This window comes from Anabrus simplex, chromosome 2 (genome assembly GCF_040414725.1).
Source record: "Anabrus simplex isolate iqAnaSimp1 chromosome 2, ASM4041472v1, whole genome shotgun sequence".
Classification (NCBI taxonomy): domain Eukaryota; kingdom Metazoa; phylum Arthropoda; class Insecta; order Orthoptera; family Tettigoniidae; genus Anabrus; species Anabrus simplex.
In genome coordinates, this window is record NC_090266.1 from 311,786,683 (window position 1) to 311,799,931 (window position 13,249).

The 13,249-nt window shown below is 40.5% G+C and overlaps 1 protein-coding gene across 15 annotated transcripts in view; it reads right to left on the minus strand.

The window, feature by feature from the left end:
* The window catches only part of Pur-alpha (Purine-rich binding protein-alpha), an 876,587-nt gene that overhangs the window by 678,156 nt on the left and 185,182 nt on the right, over positions 1-13,249 (minus strand). For 7 of the 15 annotated variants that reach the window (XR_010859258.2, XR_010859260.2, XR_010859262.2 and 4 more), the window contains one exon: positions 5,371-5,579. The exons of the other annotated variants lie outside the window; for them this stretch is intronic. The gene's annotated coding sequence lies outside the window, so the exon portion shown is untranslated. The remainder of the gene's footprint in view (positions 1-5,370; positions 5,580-13,249) is intronic. 15 annotated transcript variants of the gene reach the window in all.

The window sequence follows — 13,249 nt, forward strand, 5'->3', positions numbered from 1 at the left end:
AGTCATAAGTCTCCAGGGTGATTCCTGGCATACATAGTTAAAATAGTATTGCTCCGAACCGTCGAGTTCTAGTTGGAGTGTGATATCTGTAGCATACCTGCACTTTTAGAAACCAAAAATAGGAAGAATTTTTTATTCCTGGATTTCACCACGGTCTAGGTGAAAAAAAGTCAAGATAAAAGGCATACATATCTAGAGTTACAATGCGAATTGACCGTTAAATTTCAAATCTTAAACTACCAAAACATAAAAATGGTTACAAGAAAATGTACCTTATCATTATCATTTATGACACTTAAACGAATAATAATATTTATGTCACACCGACACACGCAACAAAATGCATAATATCGTATTTTCTCGCGTAATTAACGCACTTTTTGACGAAAAATACAGGCGAAAACTTCGGATGCGTAAATTATTCAAGGAATTAAGATATTTACAATTCATTTACATTTAAAAGAGGCATCAAATATAATATCAAAACACAACTGGTTCAACTCGTTTGCGGTTATCGTCATTTGGCGTAAAATTCCGGAGTGAGATTTTTCCTGAAAATTCAATTAGGGTACATCAGGTAAGTTAGACACGTGGGATTACCGACTGGAAAATATTCTTCCCATTACGAGCTGACAATACGACCTGGAGTGAAAACATGAACTAATAAAAGTACAATTCATGTAATGCCATAACAATGACATACCGGCCAAAAAACTGTCCAACACGAAAAGGGCCGGGCATCGAAGGAGGGACCCTGCTACATTACCCCAAACCATTTGTATCCAATCTTGTACGAGTGACGTGTCCATCCATCCTTCTTCTTGAATACGAACGTGGATCACTCGCGGAAATTTTGCTTTGGGCACTGTTTTTCGTTTTAGATCAATGTAAGGTGTAAGCTTTCTGAGATCAGCTGTTATAGCAAGCATTGCAATACACCGTTGTTTTTTGCTTCCGGTAGCGCGTACGATAACACTGTATGATCCTTTCTTATCGATTGTTCGACTTTGTGGCATATGGAAACTGATTGGCGTCTGATCTGCGGTTTCTATAAGGGAGCTCAAATATTCCTCGCTTTACGCTTCTCAATCACAAAACGATGAAAATGGTTTAAATCATTCGTCATTTTTTGGCATGATGATGTTCTTCGCTGAAGAGGAAGTCCATTTCTCTTCATAAAATGAATCAAGACTCGGCTAATCTTCAAATCCGAGACACTGATTCCATGTGCAGCGGTTATTTCACATTCTTTAAAATACTGCATTTCGTGAGAAATTGCTTATCCAACATTGCATCACAAAATCATATATTTAAGCAGATCCTTCTCTACTTGCGGAAACTTGCCGCTTTTTGGTCCGCAAAATGCTTTGCGAGGCATGTTGGCCGCTTGACGTGCACTTCTGTTACCACGGTAGCGCACGTTTCATTTGGGCATTGAATACTCGCTGCCCTCTTCCCGTATGTTTCGGTGTAACTGATCACCGCGAGTTAGTATGATGCAGTATTACTCGAATACTGTGGACTGACAATTTTGAGATCACAGACTGTCCCGTACCCAAAACACTCGTAAAACTAGTGCCGGCTAATAACAGCACGTTGCCCTGTATTTGGAATGCCCGCTTTCGCAATAGGAAGCCTGCTACTTGAGTAGTTGACATCTTTATTTCGAAACGCATCAGGAGCTGCGTGATGGATGTTCGAAGTTGTGGGAGCGTCAAATACGTGAACATTTGTTTTTGTCCACTTTGGACCCAAAAATATTGGGATGCGTAAATTATGCAAGGGCGTTAATTACGCGAAAGAATATGGTAGTTTCTTTATCAGACGGTAAAATGAACGGAAATTTATAGGTATCTCTGAACACTTGGAGATAATGTTTGTTATATTTTTGGCCTTAACGAGAAAATAAACCACCTGAAACTGTCACCGACACAACCCACTTAAAAACATTCAACTCATTAAAATGATGCACTTAAATACGCGAAACTACCACATACAAAACAATTCTATATGTCCCATACATTATTAACATACGACTTTGGCAGTGGGGGAAAGCATACAAATGCAAGAAAAAAAGGGGCCTAAAACTCCGACGAAACTACGCACAGAAACGATCTTAACAGCGCGCGATCAACAATAATAAACTCATTCTTTCATCCCGATTAACTGAGTCGCTAGCGCGCGCCAGCCTGTCTTGCTTGCAGGACAATTGCCGCCCCGAATCCCCAGCTGTATAAGGCTGATTCTCCACGAGCAGGTAAAACGCCGCTGTTCGCCCGCCTGAACGCTCAAACTTTTTGCCTATTCTACACGAGCAGTTGATTTGACGCCTGTAAACAGCACCAAAAACGCTGGCGACACGCGCAGCCATTCTCCACCAGCGATAAACACGCCATACTATAACGATGGATGTACTATAAATAGGTTGCGTTTTCGGAGCTGTTCAACTACAGTTATTAGCAATATTAAAAAAGAAACCTGGTAAGAAAAGACGTTGGTGGACTCACCCTGCGTTATCGAATCGGCTCACCGCTGGGCAATTTCATTTAACGTTTTGCGAACAAAGGAGCTATCCGGAAATGTTTTTTCCAATATTATAGAATGTCACTTGCTTCATTCGATGAGCTGTTTGAACTTATTAAGGTGCATATTACTAAACGAGTGAAATGGTAGTTTATGGGGAGTCCTGAAATTTAATTCTCAAATATTTAAATTATTAGTGGTCTTATCGATAAATATTACAAAATTCAAGCTATGTAGAATTAAATGTCCGATCATTTTTGTCTCATACATGTTTACCGTACCGGCTATGATAAGAGACATTCATTGATTTGTATTTTTGTTGCTAAGTCCATATCAACGCCGAATCAGGAGAAAATGGATTAACATAATATAATGAAAATCGGTACATAGAGTCGGGGAATAAGAAACTACAGTCTAAGCTATAAACAATTTTATTCACCCTGGATGAAATTGCAGTTTTGGAAAAGGCACCTAAAATGCATTTTTTACATACCTACAATAAGTTATTGGTCCTATCGAAGAGTACTGCATAACAAAAATTAGAGAGAATACAATTTCCAATCATTTAGCCTATGCTTTATTGCCAGCGGCCGTAGCCGTGTTGAATCACCGGATTCCGTGAGATCTCTGAAGTTAGGCAACATTGGGCGTGGTCAAGATTTGGATGGGTTGCCACACGCTGTTGGCGGGGGGTAAGGGGATGGAGGAGCGGAAAAGAACTGACCACCCTACCGCACGTAAAATCCGGCTCAGGCACACCTCTGCGGAGGTTCCGGCCTGCCTTCGGGAAGAATACACCCTTACCTTTATGTTTTATTCAGTTTTACCGCACCGACTATGATAAGAGTGGTATTTCAGAGTCGGAAGAAAACTAAATGTGAAGGCTTACAATATCGAAAGCGCATAACATAAAACTACAAGAACATTATATTGACCATTGTTTGTTTGTTTGCTTGTTGTGATGTTCTTTGTATCTTATGCTACCACTCAACTCTGATAGATGGGATCACTGCTGTGTACAGAGTATAACAGCCTGACTGAATATTGGCAGGAAATAGCTGGGGAGTTAGAAAACGTTCTTCTGTAGCGTTCCATTCCTCTGGTTCATCCATTTCCTGATACTGCTAGTACGTAGCACATTGGTTCATTATAGTATTCCAGCTATTCGATCCCTACTCTAACGCGCTATTTTGATTGAGCAGTGTGCACATTTAAGACAGAGGCTCATTTAGTAGTAGCAGTAGTAGTAGTAGTAGTAGCAGTAGTATGATCTGGTCTAGAATTACAATTTAGCTCTACTCCAAATTATAGCGCCACGATTCACTAAATAATTCAAAATTCAACCCTGAAAAGATCCGTTTCTTAAGAAAAGCTTCTTCCGATTCACTTTCATTAAATCTATATTCATTTTATTCCAAATTAGCAGTAAAGAGGGGCTTTCTCCCCTGGTTTTCAGGAAGAATTTACCTCCAAGTCGGATAGATTTTTTCGCCGCCAGTGGAGTGAATTGAGATTTTCCGACTCATCGGGTACTCTTAGCAAAACAGATTATTAAAAGAGCATAATTTTTTCCCCGGGACTCTCCACTATTTGAGTCCTCGCCCGCTGACAAAAAGACGAAGAGTCTTCACGAATCACGATTGTCTGCAGCTTGGTCATTCCAGCTCTGAAAATTTGGATTGTTAGATCGGAAGCGCAGTACTGTTCGTTAAAAGGAGAAAATGCGTGGTTTTTCATTTGATCGAGAATTTCATATGGAAACATTGCTTTTTAATCATGTCATTCCTACTGACATCATTGCAATGACCTATGTTCATTTCAGTTGGGAAAATGACTAAGACAGTCTTTCTGAGGATGTGAACGGGCAGGTGGAGATTGAGTGTCTGCTATTATAATGCTCCCCAACTTGATTGTGACTGATGGTAGGCAAGCGGGCCTACCGTCAAATAGATATTCCATAATCCAGTCTTCATATGAGAAAAGACGTTTGGTGACTTCCCCGTCGCGTTTCCAGGGTAACGTTAAGACCTATGGAATTTAATACAATCTTGCTCACAACGTGTGCACTACCTAAACTAAAATTCTGTATACAACGTAGAATTCCGTAGCGAAGCATAGGTACATCAGCTAGTAAAGAATATACTACACTTCAGGCGGTTCCTATCGTGCGACAGAGGCGGGTGAACTGCTCACTGCCGCCATGTGGAGTATGATTCGCTGTTCTACCGCTAGCGGGAATGACGCCTCTCCTGGCGTTAGACCCGCCTGCCCGCTCATGGACGCGTCCACCCGCGGCGTGCAAACCGCCCGTGTAGACAACTCGACAAATATCCCATGGTTCTGTTCCGCAAGCGGGTTTGTAGCGGGCGAACAGCGGCATTTTACCTGCTCGTGGAGAATCAGCCTAAAGCGGACACGCTGCTGTGGTGAGCGGGAAACACGATACACGAAGGCGCAGGACGAAATACTCACGAAATAAAGCATCAAATAAATACTCTTGAAAATGAGGTTTCGTAAATTACACAAACACATAAGAATTTATAGTAGGGGAAGAGTATTGGCCGTACTAGAAGTTATATTGGTCAAAAATAGGAAGAAGTAAAAATAAATCGGAAAATCGGAAGACGAGTTAAAAACCGGAAAGTTTCCGGGTAAATCGGAAGGGTTGGCAGGTATGCTGTAGTTATCAGAATTACCACCTGAACAACTGAAAGTTACAACATTCAAGGAGATAATAATAATAATAATAATAATAATAATAATAATAATAATAATAATAATAATCTCCTCTTATAACATTATATCGGAAAAATACCCAAAACAAACGACAAAAGAATGCAAACCAACCTTGATCTTTGGTATCCACAGTGAAGATTTCAGGATAATTACGGATTTAAAGCTATGTCCACATCATGCAGCACATTTGATGTCATCATGCAACACATTTGATGTCATCAGTGCAGAATGCCTGTCCAATATATCAACAGCAAGGTTGCATTGGAAGACTGGCAGTACAAATTCAGGTAAGTGGCCCCAGGCTTCAACCATACACATCCCTAAAGAAAATGATCACGTCATTCTAAGCAGGTTTAGGGTAAAAAATAATTCCTTTATTTACCTATTTAGAACAAGCTTAAGATGACTGATAATAAAATGCATAATTAAACATATAATAATACACTGGCAGAAAAATCCAAGCACCATGAAATAAGGTATGTAGAATATGGAAATTTTGGCAATATATTTGTCGAGGTAACATATTTAATTGATTAAAGGTACAAGACCACAGGTTAATATCCGCACGAGAAAAGCCGTCACAAATGTGCCATGCTGCTCCATCAATAATCTGTGTAATCGCCTGACTGCTGAATGCAGGCATGCAAATATGTATGCACCATGTCGTACACGTGCCGGATGTCAGCTTGTGGGATGGAGTTCCATGCCTGTTGCACTTGATCGGTCAATACAGGAACAGTTAATGCCAGTTGTGGATGATGCTGGAGTTGTCATCCAATGATATCCCATGTGTGTTCCATTGGAGACAGATCAGGGGATTGAGTAGGCCAAGGCAACATGTCGACACTCTGTAGAGCAAGTTCGGTTACAATAGGAGCATGGGGACGTGCATTATCCGGTTGGAAAACACCCCGGGAATACTGTTCATGAATGGCAGCACAACAAGTCAAATCACCAGATGGACATACACATTTGCAGTCAGGATGCGTGGGATAACCACGAGAGTGCTCCCACTGTCATAGGAAATTGCTCCCCAGACCAGAACTCCCGGTGTAGGTCAAGTCAAAGCCGCCTCTTCCTAACCAACACACGACCATCGCTAGCCCCAAGGGAGAACCGGCTTTGAGAGCACAATGGACCCCCACTCCATCCTCCAATGAACTCTCGCTTGACACCACTGAAGTCACAGACGGCGGTGGTTTGGGTTAAGTGGAATGCATGCCACAAGGCATCTGGCTCGGACCTGTCCTTCAAGTAATCGACTGCAAACAGTTTCTCGCGGCACTGTGGCACTAACTGTCGCTCGAATTGCTGCTACAGATGCAGTTGGCTCCGCCACACGGACGTCCAGAGCCCGGTCTTCTTGTGAGCATACCTTCTCATGACCACTGCTGCCAGTACCCAAGCACAGTGGAGACGTTGCTGCCACAATGTTCTGCAATAGCCCTATTATGTGGCCTCGTTCAACCGCAATGAGCTGTTGTCGATACTGGCCTCTTCGTCTTAAAAGCATTCTTGACCCACTCACTCTGTCCAATCTCACAGGTAACTAACACTCCTGCACAGTGTAGCCTGTATTTAAAGTGAACCTGATGTGAAACATCATGGGGCCGCTACTAGTGCAAGCCAATAAGATTTGCAGGAAGTTTAAATCAACGTAATCTTTCAGATGTATAAACACGTGCACCAAAGTTCATTAATCTAGCACAACCATTTCTTGATGTTTGGATATTTTTTTCTGGCAGTGTAATAATAATAATAATAATAATAATAATAATAATAATAATAATAATAACCACCACCATCCAGTACAATGAGAATCAAGTAATACACTGTAATTGAAGTATCTTTACTGCATCCTTCCATTAATACATCTCTCATACCTCCCATTTGGAATAAGATTGGAACATGAAATTAAACGCAGATAGTTTTTCATACATCATAAAATTATAACAACACATAAGATGATAATTTCTTAGCTGAAAGGGTCTAATATTTCCAAGTATGAATGACAGGAGATAAGTGGAAAACCTCGCAAGCCAGAAATTCGTCCCATAAAAGTAGATTCACTCTGAAATTAAAAGGGCAAACAACTAGCATCCCAGTCTCATACAATTCCACTGAGCAGAAATAAATTGGATATCTTTATAGACTTAGAAAGCCATCATTAAAGCCTGAAAAATTAAACTAGGTGATTTTCATTTATCAATATACTAGAGTTTCAAATGATGAAAAACTAAGTTGAAGATCAGTTTAAAATGATTCATCTCTAGCACAATAGATTAACAAGTTAAAAACATCTAAACTTATGCTGTAACTTCCGTGTTGTCCTAACACGGGAAGTAACAGGTAAGACACGTCGAAAGCTATTCTGTATTCTTTTTGACACAATCGTTCTACTATATGAGGACAATGTGCGGAAAATCAGCTTCAAGATGTAACTACAAGTCTCGGATACCAAGTGGCGAATCTCGCATATAGATCAACGGGAAGTAACACATCGTACATGTACACGTTGGTAGGAGTGGACAGCCCTGATGCCCCTAGTACGCAAGGCCAGTGATAAGCAAAACAACACGCGCTAGTCAGTTTCGAGGGTTTCACTGCATACAGCAAATAACAGTTTCGATGGTTGTTTTAAAGAAAGCAAGTGATTGAAAATGAGTTCCTCAGAGGATGTTGTTTTAAATCCTATTAACGTAGCAGAGCTTGTAACAAGTTATTTCTGACAAGTTTTTTTTCTTTCTGGAGAAATTAGCTTGAAACAATATGAAATGGGGGAATCTCTCATTGATTTGATGGAAAAATAATCGTAAAGGAATGGAACCTATTGAGGTTTCTCTTGACGTACACAGAGGAGACAGTGAAAGCAACTAAAAATAAAGCGATTCCGTTTGTCAAAATCTTTTGCAGATTGCAAGCAAAGTTCTGGGTCCGAGACTGAACTAGAGTATGACTAGCTGGAATCTAGTGATGCTATGAGTTTGTCAGCATGCAAACCATCCAGTTCTAGTTATGTTCCTAGTCCCGTAAATAGTGCGTGAGAAAACACCAGTATAGAGTAGAAAAGGAGGGCTGTAAATTTTGGCTTAACGAAGGAGGTAAAACGTGATCATCACTTTCACATATCCACAAATAATTTATTTTAGTTAAGTCAGAGCGATATCTTTACTTGTGAAGAAGCAGTTTGAAAATACGGGAATGTCGGCAAATCCATGTAAAAAATGATGTATGAAAAACTTATTCCTGTTTCCAAGAGGCAAGAAGGGGAAGGCAAAATGTAAGTAATGAAGATTTATGACTGTGGGCTTTGGAAATTGCACGTAAACTATCTATCGAAAAAGTAATTTCTCCGTCACTCGTGTCTGGATCAGCCGTTACAAGAAACAACACAGAAAAGGGAGTAGGAAAATTACAAAATTTGTATCCCATTCGCATATTTAGGACGAAAAACAAAAGAATAAGGCTGAAAAACAATTTTTGGAGAGGGCTCGAGAGCAATTTCTCCATTACACAATGGCCTCTATCTACAACACTGATCAAAGCGGGTTCAAGCGCAAAATGCAACTGAAAAGGACTGTTTTTGTAGTGAGAAACACAGACACACTTAAGCCCAATCGGTTAATTTACTCACACATTCATACACTATAAAGCCAACAATCAGTATGGACGGGGTTCATCATTCCCTAAATTACTTATTGCACTGCCGGACTGACCGGAACCTTCGGTCCTCTGGTTTAAAAAAAAGTGTTTTAAACCAGATAACATCATTGCCATTCCCACAAAATCAGCAAAAATGGAGAAAACAGAACTGAAAACATGGTTTAGAGAAGCCTTCTCCACGTTCTCTGAAGACAACTGTGCCCTGCTTTTTTGATTCGTGGACCACATACAGTGACAGAACTTGTCTTGAAGACATCCCTCCATTCAAAACAATAGAACTCCTCCCGATTCCTCCAGGTACCACGGACATAATTCAACCATAAGACAAATTCTTTCTTTCGGCAGTGGAAAGCATTTTACTGCCGATTACCACAAATTCAAACTTCTCGTAATGATGTTAAAGTTGAGGTTCACCACAGTTTTCTTCTCCACGATTTTGAAATATGATAAAATATTCATGGTTTGCAGTGAATTACACAACAGAACGACCTACCAAATTTGTAGTACCCGCTAAATATTGTTTGGGGAAGAAGAAAGAAAGGTATGAAGAACAGTGTGACAATGAATTTATAATTCCTAGCGGTTGGTGTACAAAAATCTTTGACCGAGCTTGATAGCTGCAGCCGCTTAATTGCGGCCAGTATCCAGTATTCGGAGGATAGCAGGTTCGAACCCCACTGTCGGCAGCCCTGAAAATGGTTTTCCGTGGTTTCCCATTTTCACACCAGGCAAATGCTGGGTCTGTACCTTAATTAAGGCCACGGCCGCTTCCTTCCAACTTCTAGCCCTTCCCTGTCCCATCGTCGTCGTAAGACCTATCTGTGTCGGTGCAACGAAAAAGCAACTAGCAAAAAAAAATAATAATAAATCTTTGATCATCATTAGGGAGTAGATTTTTATGTAATTACATATTTTTTTGTGTAAGTTTTAACGCAAGGTTCAAAGTTCATTATTCCTATTGTGCATCCCCAAGTGTAAAAACTGAATCTTATTTCACATAAAAACACACATTTTTCACATTTTAAAAATTTAAATACATATTTTAAGAAAATCTATAATAAGCACATTAATCGGCAATATTTGTTGATCAATAAAATTTTAAATGCTTCCGTGTTATAAAATAATGCTCCTATTCTCATTTTACGATTACTGATTTGTTTTTAACAGTGTATTTAACATCATGTATCTGAAAGTTTCGGCTATTTAGAGACTTCCCTCCAGAAGTCCTACAACTTGCTGGTCACTGGCTACGTCGTTACATTTAGACAGTGATTTGATTTGCTGCACAAGTTGTTTCCTTGCATGATGTCATTCGAACTCGCTTTTATGAATAAGCCCACTCAGGTTTTGTTTATAGAACATCAACGAAAGGCAATCACGGAGAGATAACGTGATGTAATTCCGTTATGACATGGGAGACTTGGAAGAATATTGCCCCACCATTAGGTGGTGGAATTTACTCACTCCTAAGAGTAAGGTTAGCTGTTCGGGTCCACACATTATTCCCATGGTCGCGTGATTTTGTATGGATCTCTAAAAAATATATTTCCTTCAGTGTCCGCTGCTATTATCTTTATTGAAACAGAGATTCTCCGTAAATGCGTGTGTCGTAACCTGCAAAATAATGCCAAAAGAGAAGTCTAGTACAAGGTCACGTCTTCAACAATATATAGTGGAATTTAAAAGCATTTTTGTGAGGGACTCCTTGGAAACAACTTGGCGAACGAAATGGAATTCGATGGGGAGCTATCAATATTAATGGGGCTTACGGAAGAAAGAAAGTAGAACTGGCTGAGTCAGCAAAGAGGATGCATCTGGATGTGCAAGGAGTGATATTCGGGTAAGGGGAGATAACGAGGAAGATATAGGAGATTATAAAGTGTACTTGACGGGTGTTGGAAAGGGAAGGGCAGAGTCTGGGGTAGGGCTCTTTATCAGGAATACCATTGCAGGGAACATAGTTTCTGTTAGGCACATAAATGAGCGAATGATGTGGGTAGATCTGTCAGTGGGAGGAATTAGGACAAGAATTGTCTCCGTGTATTCACCATGTGAGGGTGCAGATGAGGATGAAGTTGACAAGTTTTATGAAGCACTGAGTGACATTGTGGTCAGGGTCAACAGCAAGGATAGAATAGTGCTAATGGGCGATTTCAATGCGAGAGTTGGGAATAGAACTGAAGGATACGAAAGGGTGATTGGTAAATGTGGGGAAGATATGGAAGCTAATGGGAATGGGAAGCGTTTGCTGGACTTCTGTGCTAGTATGGGTTTAGCTGTTATGAATACATTCTTCAAGCATAAGGCTATTCACTGCTACACATGGGAGGCTAGGGGTACCAGATCCATAATAGACTATATCTTAACAGACTTCGAATTCAAGAAATCTGTTAGGAATGTACGAGTTTTCCGCGGATTTTTCGATGATACAGACCACTATCTGATCTGTAGTGAACTAAGTATCTCCAGGCCTAGGGTAGAGAAAGTGAAATCTGTCTGCAAACGAATAAGGGTAGAAAATCTCCAGGACGAGCAAGTTAGACGGAAGTACATGGATATGATTAGTGAGAAGTTTCGAACAGTAGATAGTAAGCAGGGTCAGGATATAGAAAGTGAATGGGTGGCATACAGGGATGCTGTAGTAGAAACAGCAAGGGAATGCCTAGGAACAACTGTGTGTAAAGATGGGAAAAGGCGAACATCTTGGTGGAATGATGAAGTGAGAGCAGCTTGTAAACGTAAAAAGAAGGCTTATCAAAAACGGCTCCAAACAAGGGCCGAGGCAGACAGGGATTTGTACGTAGATGAAAGAAACAGAGCAAAACAAATAGTTGTTGAAACCAAAAAGAAGTCCTGGGAAGATTTTGGTAACAACTTGGAAAGGCTAGGTCAAGCAGCAGGGAAACCTTTCTGGACAGTAATAAAGAATCTTGGGAAGGGACGGAAAAAGGAAATGAACAGTGTTTTGAGTAATTCAGGTGAACTCATAATAGATCACAGGGAATCACTGGAGAGGTGGCGGGAATATTTTGAACATTTTCTCAATGTAAAAGGAAATCATCCTGGTGGTGTTGTGAACAGCCAAGCAAATGGGGAGGAGGAAAATGATGTTGGTGAAATTATGCTTGAGGAAGTGGAAAGGATGGTAAATAAACTCCATTGTCATAAGGCAGCAGGAACAGATGAAATTAGACCTGAAATGGTGAAGTATAGTGGGAAGGCAGGGATGAAATGGCTTCATAGAGTAGTAAAATTAGCATGGAGTGTTGGTAAGGTACCTTCAGATTGGGCAAAAGCAGTAATTGCACCTATCTATAAGCAAGGGAACAGGAAGGATTGCAACAACTATCGAGGTATCTCATTGATTAGTATACCAGGCAAAGTATTCACTGGCATCTTGGAAGGGAAGGTGCGATCAGTCGTTGAGAGGAAGCTGGATGAAAACCAGTGTGGTTACAGACCACAGAGAGGCTGTCAGGATCAGGAGGCTGTCAGGATCAGATTTTCAGTATGCGCCAGGTAACTGAAAAATGCTATGAGAGGAATAGGCAGTTGTGTTTATGTTTTGTAAACCTAGAGAGAGCTTATGACAGGGTACCGAGGGAAAAGATGTTCGCTATACTTGGGGACTATGGAATTAAAGGTAGATTATTAAAAGCAATCGAAGGCATTTATGTTGACAATTGGCCTTCAGTGAGAATTGATGGTAGAATGAGTTCTTGGTTCAGGGTACTTACAGGGGTTAGACAAGGCTGTAATCTTTCACCTTTGCTGTTCGTAGTTTACATGGATCATCTGCTGAAAGGTATAAAATGGCAGGGAGGGATTCAATTAGGTGGAAATATAGTAAGCAGTCTGGCCTATGCTGACGATTTGGTCCTAATGGCAGATTGTGCCGAAAGCCTACAGTCTAATAATCTGGGAACTAGAAAATAGGTGCAATGAGTATGGTATGAAAATTAGCCTCTCGAAGACTAAAGTGATGTCAGTAGGTAAGAAATTCAACAGAATCGAATGTCAGATTGGTGATACAAAGCTAGAACAGGTCGATAATTTCAAGTATTTAGGTTGTGTGTTCTCCCAGGATGGTAATATACTAAGTGAGATTGAATCAAGGTGTAGTAAAGCTAATGCAGTGAGCTCGCATCTGCGATCAGCAGTATTCTGTAAGAAGGAAGTGAGCTCCCAGACGAAACTATCTTTACATCGGTCTGTTTTCAGACCAACTTTGCTTTACGGGAGCGAAAGCTGGGTGGACTCAGGATATCTTATTCATAAGTTAGAAGTAACAGACATGAAAGTAGCAAGAATGATTGCTGATACAAAC